Source organism: Carassius carassius, chromosome 35, assembly GCF_963082965.1.
Source record: "Carassius carassius chromosome 35, fCarCar2.1, whole genome shotgun sequence".
Lineage (NCBI taxonomy): Eukaryota > Metazoa > Chordata > Actinopteri > Cypriniformes > Cyprinidae > Carassius > Carassius carassius.
Window position 1 is genome coordinate 16512224 of NC_081789.1, and position 14606 is coordinate 16526829.

At 37.8% G+C, this 14606-nt stretch overlaps 1 protein-coding gene across 1 annotated transcript in view; it reads right to left on the reverse strand.

Annotated features, from left to right (window-relative positions):
* The window catches only part of csrnp1b (cysteine-serine-rich nuclear protein 1b), a 131408-nt gene extending 118525 nt beyond the window's left edge, over window positions 1-12883 (reverse strand). The window contains exon 1 of the mRNA XM_059524618.1: window positions 12728-12883. The gene's annotated coding sequence lies outside the window, so the exon portion shown is untranslated. The remainder of the gene's footprint in view (window positions 1-12727) is intronic.
* Between the last annotated feature and the right edge of the window lie 1723 nt (window positions 12884-14606).

The window sequence follows — 14606 nt, forward strand, 5'->3', positions numbered from 1 at the left end:
ACAATTTGTTTACACTTTTTAAAAAAAAATACTTTTTAATAAAGTATAAATAAAATAAAAAAAGAATAAGAAATAAAATACTGCTGCAAAGTTCTCCACTAAATAAAATACTCTCAGTCTCAAACCAATATCATATAAAAAAATATAATGAAAAATATACATAAATAACTATGATTACAGTGCAGCATTACCAATCCCAGCTTGTAGGCCTGCTCATATTTAAAAAATATATATATCTTTTCCAAAGTGTAAAGTGCAGCATCAACAGTTTCAGTTTTTAGACCTGCTCACATTTCGTTATAGCGTTGGACCGATCGGAATTAAGAGCAAAGGTCTGTTTAAATGCCGACGGGAGCTGCGTTTGAATTACAATCGTTTTTTTCCTAGTTGTAGTGATGTTCACACTCGCGTGATGCCTTTAGAAAACCTTAGGCCGGTGACACACTGGCATATTGCACCTGTCAAACATAGTCTATTTTCTATCTTCATCAGTAGGCTTTATATTTATGCTCAACATGAAGTATAGATATTGTTGTCGTGAAGACAAGATCCTGGTCTGTCGGCGGCCTCCCTCTATGTCACCTACAGTAGCAGCAGCGCGCCAGCACCGCGTCAGTCACGATTTTGGTGTGTAAAGACACAGAAAACGCGAAGCAGCCGTCACGCAACTCACACGCAGCAGAAACGCCACGCTCACGCCACGCAGCCAGTGTGTCACCGGCCTTAGAATCAGCTGCAGGGCGGGATTTGCGCTGAACGCGGAGACTTCCGCCACTTAATATGTTCGTTTGGAAACACGAAAAGTATTTGCATTCGGTCATTCGGTACACACGTGCACCGTACCGAAAGCCCTGTACTGAAACGGTCCGGTACGAATACATGTACCGTTACACCCCTTACTATTACAGATATCAAAAATGCATTTCTTAGTTACAATTATAAATAGACATATCAGCTTTGTATTTCTTACTAGTAGAAATATAACTTTTGATATCAATTATTACATTTTTACTAGTAAAATCTGTAATTATATTTCAACATGTTACATTTGTTATTTCTGATATCTACAATGACTTTTGTTACTAGTAACAATCACATTCATGATATCAGAAATTAACACTGTCATTAGTGACATTGTAATTATTGATATCAAAAATTAAAATTATTATTAGTAGTAGCAATTCAATTGTTAATATCAAGAATAGACATATACTACTAGTGTGTATCATACACACTACCATGTGATAACTGATATCAAAAAAAGGTTTTTACTAGTAAGGATTGTATTTCTGATATGTAAAATTGTAATTTCAACTAGTAATAAATCAATTCTTGATATCAACAAATGATTTTGAATTACAGCCTATGGTGACATTTAACTAGTGATAATACAATTACAGATATCAAGAATTATATTTTTTACTAGTTGAAATTTAATTCCTGATATCAAGAATGAATATTTTAACTAGTGAAAATTTAATAGTTGATATCAAGAATTCATATCCTGTGAAGGAATAAGTCAAAACGGCTTGCCATACAGCCTGTCTCTGAAAGAAGTGCGTATTTAAGATGAAGCAAAGATAAGCTGTCAGCTCTTAATCAAATTAAAGAACAATTACACAATTACAGAGAATAAATACAATAAGAACTGATCCATGAAATTGTATAACAAGCTGTTTAAAGGAATGGTATAATAAGCAGTCATTCATGTAATGACGAATACAACCACATGGGATCTTTGTTAAAGTAATATTCTGGGTTCAATAAACATTACGCTCAACAAACAACATTTGTGGACAGTGTTATTTTAGTATTTTTATACAATATTATAAAATGTATTCATATTTCAAACTAGCTTTTATTTTTACAATTTCAGTTTTAATAATAATTTTGTCAATAAATAAGTCATTTTTCTTAGTTTTTGTTATAAAAATATTTCTATTTATTTTTTTAGTCATTTTAGTCATTTTAGTACATCAACTTAAATTAACATGACCATTTTTTATTTGCAATTAACTGAAATAAAATACAAAACAAATTAACATTTATAATAATTTATTATATTTTTATTTTATTTTATATTTTCATATTTAATTAAAATAATGAAAAACTTTTATTTTTTATTTGATTAAATTTAAACCTAGAAAACAATAATGTTTTTTTAGCATTATATTGATAACCACAGAAATTATTTTGACATAATTAGATTATTTAAACAAACAAACAAAGAAGCACTTACAGTCCAAGTAAATGTAAAAAAGTTTTTAAGAAAAGCAGAACTATGGTACATTTAATGTTCTAAAAACATGTCCATTAATAATTCTGTTAAAACATATGTATTATTTGAGCTGCAAAGTCATTTAAGGTGTTATGTTGTCATGGCAACAAATTTGTAAAATTTGGTAAAATTACATAAAATTTTGTCAAATTGGAATTTATATTATTTTACACAGAAAACCCTTCCACTCTTTTTTTCCACACTTAAAGGCTCAATAGAAGAGTATTTCATTGTTTTAAACATCGCTTCCATTTTCAGTTCCAATGTAAGTCACTGTAGTTTTTTGTTTTGGTAATCAGTGTTATTTCACAAGTGTGTAATATACTTCTTTATATACAAAAACAAACATGTATTGTAAATGATAAGAGCTAAAGTGTTATCACTTGGCCAGAGACTACAGTATACACTGTATTACTGTGCTGTAATGCTATAGAACCGTCCCTGCCGTGGGTCACATACTCGTATAGATCTGAGGTTGTAAACTAGGGTAGACACCTACTTAGAGAATGTGTAAGACCATCATCCATCTATTACTGCTACTCATTTGTATCTCCATACAATCACAAACCATAAAGAATGGTAAAACTAAACAACACACATCACATATGAACATACACTCATGCGTGCACACACACACACACACACACACACACCAGCCCTGCAGGAAGCAGCAGGCTCTTCTTGAGGCAAAGACTGTATCAGTGCTCAAAGCCTGTGAGTAGTTCCCTCTCGTCTGGGTTATTCTGCCTAATCCCATCACAAGACAAATCCCCTTTAGCCAAACACACACACAAATGCACCAAAGTCCATTAACTCAGATAACAGGTTTGCACAACTCAAACCACCTCAGTCAGACAGTTGTGGCCGAGCCCAAATAGTGTACATCACATGTGATCCTTGTTTTTTTATGTCTGGTGGAGAAGAGGAGAAGATGGATAGAATGAGGGTGAGTGAGGGGAGGAGGATGAAGTTGAATGGGGGGCTCTCCAGGATCAGAGGCCAGTGGGGCCTCTTCGTCTCCTCCTCCTCTGACAGGACACCGCAGGGGTCACCAGGGCTTCTTCTGGGAGCTGAATGTACCACAAAAACAATCCCTGTTTCACCATCAGCAACCAGAGAGGACACGGTTGATACTAATCCAATATCACAAACCAAATAATGCAATTTATAGCAGAACTGACCATCAAACCAATCCTCTTCAAGTATGCCAAGGATGTAACCAAATATTACAAAACTGTTTATGAATTAGTGCATTTTTAATAAATAAAAAAAAAACATACTGACCGACTACTATTCTGAATACCACAGAGATCTGACATTTATTATAAATACATTTACACCATTGGGGACACTTGTATTGAATCCAATGAAACATTTTTACAGCTCAGAATTCTCAGTAAGTTAAATATTAACTGTCTCGTGAGTAATATGGACATACATTTTGATAATTGTTGAAATACACAGTAAGAGTATTGAGATACTAATTTTATGTAGCATAACTCAGATACTTTGGCGTTAAAAGAAACTGATTTTTAAAACTTGTGGCTTTTGATTGAAGACTTTGGTACCTTGGCAAATCTGAGCAGAGTATCAGTTTCTAAAATTTTAATAGTTAAAAACATCTGAAAAGCAAGTTTCCATGAAGTTTCCATTTAAAATCATTGTAAAGGTTTATGAGAAACAGCAAAGGGTTTGTGTAAATAAATAAAAATAAAAAAATTGACACATTAGAAAATTAGAAATTTAATTTACACTACAGTTTGAAGGTTTGAGGTTGGTAAGATTTTTTTAAAGCCTATATATATATATATATATATATATATATATATATACACACACATACACGCACAGACTTATACACACACACACATATATATATATATATATATATATATATATATAAATGTCACCTCTGATCAATTTATATTTTCTTTCAAGAAAATCGTACTAATCCCAAACATTTAAACGGTATCATATTTATCTGCATGTCATGTGACCACATACATGCACATGCACTGTTAAAGTATTGAAATATTAACTTAAAAAGGAGGTACAACATTTTAAATCAAAGGGGTTTGAATTAAAAAGTTTGGGAATTCGTGTAAGATGTAACTGACATACTGAAGAGAGTAAATTTTTGAGTATTTGTTCCCTGATTTAGTTCCTTTAGTCTCACTGCTGCTCTGAGTCTCAAATCCTGACAGTTTAACAGCTCAATCCATCTGCATATTCCTGAGGTGTTAATGTATTACCAGAGAGAATCAACAGATGCCCAGCAGTCAAATTAAAACCTGTCCAATAAAATCTGCTGTGCGGCCGGTAACGCTCGCGCACACACACTCAGACGGAAGGAGCAGTGAGGCATGTGGCTTTGACGTAGCACTGCTTTGTGCTGACAGGAGGAGAACACAGAGGAAACACTGAGTACACATTGTGCACACAGAGGAAACCTGATATTCCTGTTCCCAGCAGAGCACAGGCACCACACGAAAACTCACAGATTCACTCACAGCTCACACAAATAAACACAACACACACCTTTTCTCCTGGTGTTACTTGGGCGTTTCTGAAATAAATGCTCAAATCAAATATTTACAGAATACAGGACGTACCCTAATGGTAATGTACCTTCAACTGTACTGCATTTTTTTGTACTGATGGCAAAAATGACGAGGACATAGAAACGGAATGTTCCACTATTACTGTGGATTCCAGATTACGTTTAGGACTGGTTTGTTTGTTTTACACAAAGTATATATATATATATATATATATATATATTTATTTATAATATATATATATATATATATATTTATTTATAATATATATATATATATATATATATATATATATATATATATATATATATATATATATATATATATATATATATATATATATATATGCGCACACATACATGCACATATACATAAGAAAAAAAAAATTACACAATTTATAAACAATTATTAGAATATTACAAATTCAATATAATACAATTTTATTTAATATACTTTTTGTACAAATGTGTAGTCTCAAAAAAAAATTAATCGCTTAAAAATGTGATCACAACAAAACCAGTTGTCTCAACTTTGAAAGGCAAAGATCACAAAAAAAATAAGGCAAGAATGCACACTGTTTTCTAATGTGTATATATCTATTATACTCATAGTTACACCATTAGTTGTAGCTTCAAAAGAAAACTGACAGAGAAGTTTAACAGGTAACACTCATAAGCATGCAGATCTGAAACTGAAACTCATTCAAACAGATATGTTGTGTTCAGGCTAAGTATTTGACCGTCATGCAGCTCCATGTGCAAACAGCTCGCATCTTCCACAACAATCCCAGTGTGTGTCTAGGAAATGGTCACTCTGAGCCTTTTCAAAGCAGCTTACAGCCACGGCCCGGTCCACGACCGGCACACGTGCAAAACGTGTATTCTCATGCACGCTCATGAACACACACTCGCAGGCCTGGCCTAGACACACTCTCTCAGAGCCACAGTGACAGGAGGAGGAGTCTCAGCCAGAGTGCATTAGTTCCCATATGCAGAGGGGGGCGTTTGTGTGTGTGCAGCAGCCCTCCCAATCAGCTGGACTTCAGCACGTTTACTGGAGCAGCACACCTGCGTCCTAACTGCTGAGAGACACATTGTTCTACCTGTCTCCTTACAGGATTGTCACTGAACTAAATTATAAAGCTTATGTATAGTCTGTCCTATACAGTCATTAAATCACTTTAATAACAGAATATATAATATAAAATGTGGGGGACAGAAAAAGTTTTCCTCCTCTGAAAACTGTTTGACCAGTAAGACTATCATTCTGACAACATTTAGACTATTTTTTCTTTTTTTTTTTTTACATGCCAGCTTGCTGCAAATTTTGTTTTGGAAAGACTTGAAAAAAATTGTGAATAAATAAATATTAAAAAATGTAAATATAAAACAACAAATATTTATTTAAAAAAACAACAACTATTAAATATATATCTTTATAGGAATGAATACATATTTAAAATATATATAATAAAGAATCACCTTTTTTATACAGAATGGGGACCAGTGAAAATGCAAGCAAAAAACTAAAGTCTGAATTAACTTAACAACAAATAAAAAATAAACAAAATAAGTAAATAAATAAGTTTCTTAATGTGGAGCCCTGTGATTTAAATTTAAAAGGTGCTTAAATATTAATATGAAGAAGCAGCAGTCGAGCAGCAGAAGAGGACAGCAGTTTGTAAGTGTTTTGTTGTCGGTTCTCATTCGATTTTAGCATGGTTGTCGTTGTTAAGAAACATTGTTTTAATGACCGTTTACTGTGGTAAACGCATGCTCTAATTACGTTTGTTCTCATGCATATCTCGTGACTTTACAGTTTTGGTTTGCTAAGTAGTAAAGTGTGGCCAGCTGACTTCAATAACGAGTAATCAGGTGAGTATAAAATTGGTTCACTCACTATGTGCTTTCAAATCTCTATTACTACTACTAACACTCAGAACACACGCACTGTACGTTGGAGGCAGGCCAACCCTAATAATCTACGGCCTGTCCCTATGTCCTCTACTAATTTACTCTCTATTGCATTTGGTTGAACTGCCAGTCTGCTGTAAACAAAGCAGAATTTATTTCTACTATTGCTACTCATTCCAGTCTCAACCTCATATCCCTAACTGAGGATCAAACCTGTGAACTGCCACTCCTGCAGCCCTTCCACTAATTTCACTTTTTCCCACACCTCTCGCACAATTGGGATGGGTGGAGGTACTGGTCTACTTATCTCAAATTAATATAAATTTGATCTTCTACCATCTATTGCAGGCAACAGTTCATTTAAAATCCCCTTTATAGTTGTTTATCATCCCCCAGGTCAACTGGTTCACTTCTTGGAGTTGGATCTCTTACTATCAAACTTTCCTCTGGACAGTACTCCTTTGGTACTGCTCAGTGACTTCAACATCCACCTAAAAAAACTCCAGGCTGCTGACTTCAACACTTTGCTCGCCTCATTTGATCTCAAGCGAGTGTCTACTATGGCTTCTCACAAATCAGGTCACAAACTGGATCTCATCTACACACACTATTGCTCCACTGACAACACTCTAGTTACTCCATTACACAAAAGACCACTTCCTCATCACTTCTAACCTCTCACTAACTCCTGCGTAGCACACACTCCTCCGCAGGTCACCTTTGGCATAACCTATGCTCACTCTTTCCCTCTCACCTATCCTCTATGGTTTCATCCTCACTTCTTTCACCCTCTCAGTTTTCAGCACTGGATACAAATAGTGCTACTGACACTCTCTGCTCTATTCTAACATCTTACTTAGACAACTTTTGCACCTTTTCATCCAGACCAGCATGTACTACCCCCTCTGCCCATTCGCTGTCTGATGTTCTCCATTAGCATCACTCTAGACTCAGGGCTGCAGAGAGGAAATGGTACAAATAAAAAAACTTGACTGACCTTAGTGTGTATCAGTCATTTCTCTTTTCCTTGTCTGCAAATGTCTACACTGCTAAAACAGCATACTACCACAATAAAATTACCAACTGTTCTGACTCTCACACTTCTTACAGAGAAGGCCCCAGGAAATGTTGGATCAGAGTCATGATGTCCTTTCTGCAGCAGGGGTTGGAGAGAATGTGGTCTCCCTCCACCCTTAAAGTCTGCGTGACTGCAATTGCTGCCAACCATGACCATGGTTCCTTAGGATCCTTAGGGGGATGAGAAGGCTAAATCATAAACGCCCCCCCGGCTGCCCTGGAGGTATCAGACCCAGCCCTTAGATTTGCTTTGTCCTATCGAAGCACTGAGATGCTATGTAGACAGGATGCATAGCTTCAGGACCTTAGATCAGTTCTTTGTCTGTCAGAGGCCAGCAGAAGGGGAATGCCATCTCTAAGCAGAGGATGGCCCACTGCATAGTGGATGCCATCACCCTAGCTTATCAGGCACATGGTGTGTCCTGCCCATTCAAGTTGCAAGCTCACTCTACTAGAAGTGTTGCATCCTCGCTCGTGGCACCTCGCTGGCAGATATTTGTAGAGCTGCGGGCTGGGACACCCCCAAAATGTTTACTAGATTCTATAGCCAGTGCGTCCAAGCTGAGTGTTCCCTTGGTAGAACAAATGACAGTGAGAGGTTTCTGGAGAGACAAACAGAGCAGCTTCGAAACGACTCCATATGAGCTGGACCATCTAGGGATGGAGTCACCATTTTCCCGAGAGCGCAGCTCGTGACAGCTCGTCAGCTACCCGGTTGTGCAGACCAGGAATGTGAATGGCACTAAGTCACCACAGGCGAGTTTCGACAGGAGCGTAGGCCACCATGTTGGTTGATTTATGCAATGGTCTCAGTGTTGTCCATGCAGACTAGTACATGCTTGCCTCATAAGTGTCCTTTGAGACGGATCAAGGCAAGGCACACTGCCAGCAACTCTAGGCAACTGATGTGCCAGTGCAGTTGGGGGCCCATCCAAACCACTGACACTGCAAGCCCGTCAAGCTTGGCCCCCAGCAGGTGGTAGAGGCATCCGTGTGAACCACACCATGACTGGAGACCTGTTCTAGGGGCATTCCTGCCTGGAGAAACACAAGGTCTGAAAATGGGGTGAAGGTTTGCAGAAAGGGCAGGACCTTATACAGATATGCCCATCCTTCAAACGCATACCGCAGGAAAGGCCTGTGATGCGGAAGGATAGACAAATGGAAGTATGCGTTCTTCAGGTCGATCGCTGCAAACCAATCTTGGGGATGGATGCACCTGAAAATGTACTTCTGCATGAGCATCTTGAATGGAAGCTTGTGAAGGGCCTGGTTCAAGACGTGCAGATCCAAGATTGGTTTCAACCCACTGCCTTTCTTGGGCACAATGAAGCAAGGGCTGTAAAACCCCGTCCTCATATCAGCTGGAGGGACCGGCTCTATCGCATTCTTTCCACCGACCAATGACATACCTGCGGTTGGGCAGTGAGGGGGAATGCATGGACCCGGTCAAGGAGTCACGTTGGTGATCCAAAGCAGGGTCAGCATGTACACAACACTCACCTGTGTTCGGGCAGAGTGAAAGGTGCCAACCACAGCCCAGTGAGCTCATCATGCACCCCAGGGAAGAAAGGCACCAGAGTGGGGCCCTGAGAACCAGCTCGAGCCACCCCATGAAACAAATCATCCAGCCTTGAGGGTTCGGGATGTAGTGGAGGTTTCCACTCAAGCCCGACGCTCTCGGAGGCCCGGGAAAGCATAGTCATCATTTCCAAATCACCCTCACCATCCGATGCAGCGATCGGCATTCGATTGTTGTGGGGAGCACCGAAAGATACAAGTGGTACCCCACGGGAGGATCCAGCCTGCTGACAGAAGGAGGAGCCCTCAGAGGTTGGTTCCTCGGAGGGGAATTCCTCACAGTCACCATAAGACCAGTCCGGCCAGTGCCAGAAGTATCACCCTAGATCAAGGCAGAGGCACAAGTCCCCCACCCCTTTACAGGAAACAGAGCCTGGTCTGCAATTTTCCAAAATGGGGGTATGACTCGTCCATGAAAGCCACCTCAGCGTGTTTATTGCCCAGACACAAGAGGTAGCAATCATGACTATCACCCGGGAGCAAGTAACAACCACATCCAGAAACGCACAGATGGAAGGGCATCTTTGAAAAGACGCATAAAAAGATGATCCACGTGTGAATGTTCTTTTAGAACTCACTCTTTTAGTGTGCTGAAGCGCACAGGGGAGATGGCCACCTGCAACACAAACAGGGGGTAGTGCAGACTGATGTGTGCAACCCACTCGACACAGGAAGAACCACCACTGCTGAAGCGCATAACACCAGCAAGAGAGCTTCCGAAGAGTGTGCTTGTACTTGTTCTGTAGATCACTCTTTAAGCAAAGGGTCAGGAGCAGAACAATAAAAACACTCGCCTCCTAAGCAAAAAGCTGAATATACGCTACACCTGCTGCCTACTTATACTCACACTGTGATCAGTGGCAGCTGGATGCAATAATAGCATGCCAATGTGCATTGGCTCATTTAGTTTACAGTCGAAGTGGATTTGTCTCTCTAAGCAAGATCCCAATTCGTTGGTCATCCGACATGATGTTAAGAGTGACCGACTGAAAGGGATCTGCAATATAATTATATAATAGTAATAGTATATAATTTTATAGTATATTATTATAACTTAATAACATATTATTAATATTAAGCACTGAAAAACCCAAATTGGCTAAAAGGTTATAATAATAGACAAAGTAACCTTTTGTAGAACTAATAAATGAATGCTTATTTACTGTAGGCTGAGAGGTTCATAACTATGCATGTGGGTTTAATAATGAATGCCTGGTGTTACGTGCGTTCTTCAGCATCAGTTCACATTGTTCTACAAGTGATCTCAGCCTCATTCTCCACTTATTATCATCATCACACTGAATCAGCATTATGTCTCATCTGAGGAATATTCTTGTCACATGAACGCATCATTTAATGATGTAATGCTAAAGTCATATTTATTGTAGTTACGGGCATCATCACCCATATTATCTGCACTACCTGAATGGGAAAACAAATATCATATTGCTTCATTATAGCTCTAAGCCCACACGGCTGACCTCACCCAAATATAACGATGATTGCAGCCCATGTCATTATCTTAATCATCTTCATCATTATCGCCATTACCAGAATAGAAGCACACAGCATGTACTCAGTCACTCTGTTTGCACCATTGGGAGAAATTCAAAGCTGTCATCGTCAAGCTCTGCATTTTCTCTGAATATCTGACTATCACAGGGGCCAAACAACACGGCATAATGTCCCCACGCTGATCCGAGTTATTTACTTTCATCAGGCGCTCAGCTTGTTCTGTGCCAGAACTTGTGCAAGTCTGTCCCAGGCGCAGCTGAGGGCAAAAGCTGCGAGATCAGTGGAGAAATGAACCCACAGGAGTGGTGAGCCAGGTCTAGTCCTGCTCCCCGAACACTCAAGTCACGATGCTGCTGATCATATCAGAGTTGCCAGCTGACCTTCTGAGGGTGGCATACAAGGAGACTTGGGTGTCTCTTATATGGGCACTTTTGGTCCTGAAGACATTGGAAAGGAAATTATTCTACGATTTTCATTTCTCATTTTTCTCATTTTAATCTAATTTTTTAAATGGTCTCCTAACAAGTGGATATACATGTGTCACAGTGAAATTCAAGCATTTTTGTTGCTACCTCCAAACCATCATGAATATTTTACAAATCATTCATTCAGTAGTTTTTTGGAAATCAAATGGCAAATTTCATTAGTATACATAAAATGCTGTAATTTACACAAAAATAGAATTATATTTTCAGGCTTTTTGCATAATTTGACGTGACGTGATGTGACATACTGCCAAGTATTGTGACCCATGCTCAAAATTTGTGCTAAAAAAAAAACAAAAACATTTGTGCTCTGCATTTAACCCAACCAAAATGCACACACACAGCAGTGATCACACACACACATACCGTGAACACAACGTGAGCAGTGGGCAGCCATTTATGCTGTGCCTTGTAATGTTAACTAATTTCATATCAGTTAAAAATAAAATTAAGTCATTTATTAAAGTAAATGCATTAAAAATCAAATAATAAACAAATAATAAAACATTTCCATAGGTTAAGATTAAAAGTCTTGGGAAAATATAAATTAATAAACAAATCATTGCAGTTTACTAATTTAATACAAATTAAAAATAAAATTAATTCATTTGTTGAAGTAAATTCATTAAAATATATATATTTTTACATTAAAAACAAATAAAAATAAAATAAAACTATAATTAAAATAATCAATGAAAATTATTCAAAATTAAATGATAACATTGTGTAAAAAATAAAAAATAAAAATGGTGTGACATATAGCAAAAAGAATAATGTGCTCCGGGGCACAAAAGTGCCTTTAGCTGGAGAATCACCCAGTTATACTCACGATGGAAATTCTACTGACTTTTGTCACAAAACACAACTGACCACATGACAGTTTTAGAGAAAGAGTGGGAGGGCAGCAAAGAAAAAGGAGAGTAACAAAGGAATTTTAAGAATCTGACTTGTTCATGTCATAAATACGCATTAATGCCAAGAATTCAGGGAATCAGGCAAAAGGCAGTGGGAATGGACACTGAGATCTGCCCACAAACCTGAGATCAGTTGTGTTTTGAGCATCTGCCCTGTGCTTGACCCCAGAGGTTCTCATGCTGTAAACTGGGCAGGACAATGGGAGGACTTCATTAGCGCAGTTGTTATGTCGTCAAGGCACACTTTTTTTCTGAGAAGCATGACTGTAAAAAAAGACTCTGCGTGTGTGCATGAACAAATAGTGATATACAGTGAGATAGGGAGGAAGAGTTGACTAAGAGTGCAAGTTTAGGTCAGTAAATATGTGTGTATATAAAGATTGACTGTAAGCACAGCATTACTCACTGTGCTCTGGGCTGCAGCTGGGACTGCTCCACTTCACTGCTTTGGTTGTCTCAGCAACTCAGTGCACGGCACGGGCACGCAGAGGGCACAATGCCAGGTAAAGGGGGGGATGTTGGCATCGGCCTGTGGTTCTTCCAGCTGGCACTGCCAGGAACTCGGATACCCTGCACGGCAAAGCCAACTTTATTCAAACACCATCTTACACTTGTGCTAAATCTGCATAGACGTCATTACCAGACTTACAATACAAAATATATTCCTCAAACATTTCTTGAAGTTTGAAGTTTCTTTTAAAACATTGAAGTTTCTTTTAAAACCCTAGAAAAGGGTACCCTTTTTTTTTTTTTTTTGCACATTTCTGCTAGTCAAGCTGAGCGACCAGCTGGCTGCCAACTAAACTAGCTGAAGTCAGGATAGGAGAACGGCTTAAACCAGCTAAAACCAGCTTGGCAAGACTGAAAAACCATCTTAAACCAGCTTAGACCAACAACAAACCATCTTAGTCTGGGTTAAACTGCTTAAACAATTTAACTTAGAAATGGTATTTCCTACAGAAAACAGAAGTCTAGTTCAGGGTGGAATTTTATAATAGACTTAACCTAAATTAGTGCATTTTAGTTATATATTCAGCTATTTAACAGGGTATGTAGCAATCAGCAATATGTTCAAAAGAGAAACAAACCAAACTAAGGGATGGACTAAACTAGACTAGGACGGAAGAACAATTTAAACAAGCTAAAACCAGCTTGGCAAGGCTGAAAGACCATCTTAAACCAGATTAGACCAACAAATCATCTTAGTCTGGGTTAAACTGCTTAAATATGGTAAATTAGAACCAGTATTTCCTTCAGAAAACACAAGTCTAGTTAAGGGAGAGATTAAAAAAACAAAAACAAGTAAAAACCATCAAAGACGGAAATCTGCTTATCATGTTACCATCGTAGTCTTGATGTATGGAGCACTCTGCTTGACTGAACAACAGCTCTTTGTCCCTGTGCTCTCTAATGTTCAATCTAATGTGACTTGACAACGACTCTCTCCTGTCCTCTATTGGTCGATTTGAAATAATACAGCGGTAAACAAAGCCGAGCTGTGGCCCAGTTTTCATGACCTTGTATTTGATTAAGTTTTTTTTTTTTGAATGACATCAATCAAAATTTCAAATGAATGACAGAAACTTAATCACAACATGACAGAAAATATACAAAAAAAATCGACGCATGCTCATTACTTAATTTGTTTGTGTTGCTAACTCTGCGTATCAGGTAAACATAATCGAGCACATTAAGAATGAACTGTCCTTCCTATTTAGGCCAATATTAAACCAGAAGTGAAATATGGCCACTTGGTTATAGAGTTAAACTTGTGTCGACCTTATAAATTGGGGCTCCTTGCAGTCCAGATGGGATGAGATTGAGAAATCCACTCACATGAAAGCTGTTCATAACAGCTTATGAAACTGCAGTCTTCATAACAGATTGCGGAAAGCAGCCAATTTGACCTCGCCAAAAATAGTCACAAATCAACCTAATTTAAGGTTGACGACTAGTTAGCAGTCGCGGTCCACTAGGTGGCGTCAGTCAACTTCAACATATAGGCTATACAACAAAAACACAACCTTTTGGTAATCTTTATTACGCATTATCGTATCACAAAAATTGGATATCTTAAATATATATATTTTATAAATTCACAAATAGGCTTATACAAAAATCACAAATATATAAAAATGTATTAGTTTTGATGCATTACTGTTTTAGTTAGAAATTAAAAAATGTCTACATTTCTTAATTTTTAAAGTTTTAAAAATAAATGTATTTATTTACATTTATCTACATTTGTGTAAATGAAACCGTTAATAATGAATAATTATTATAAA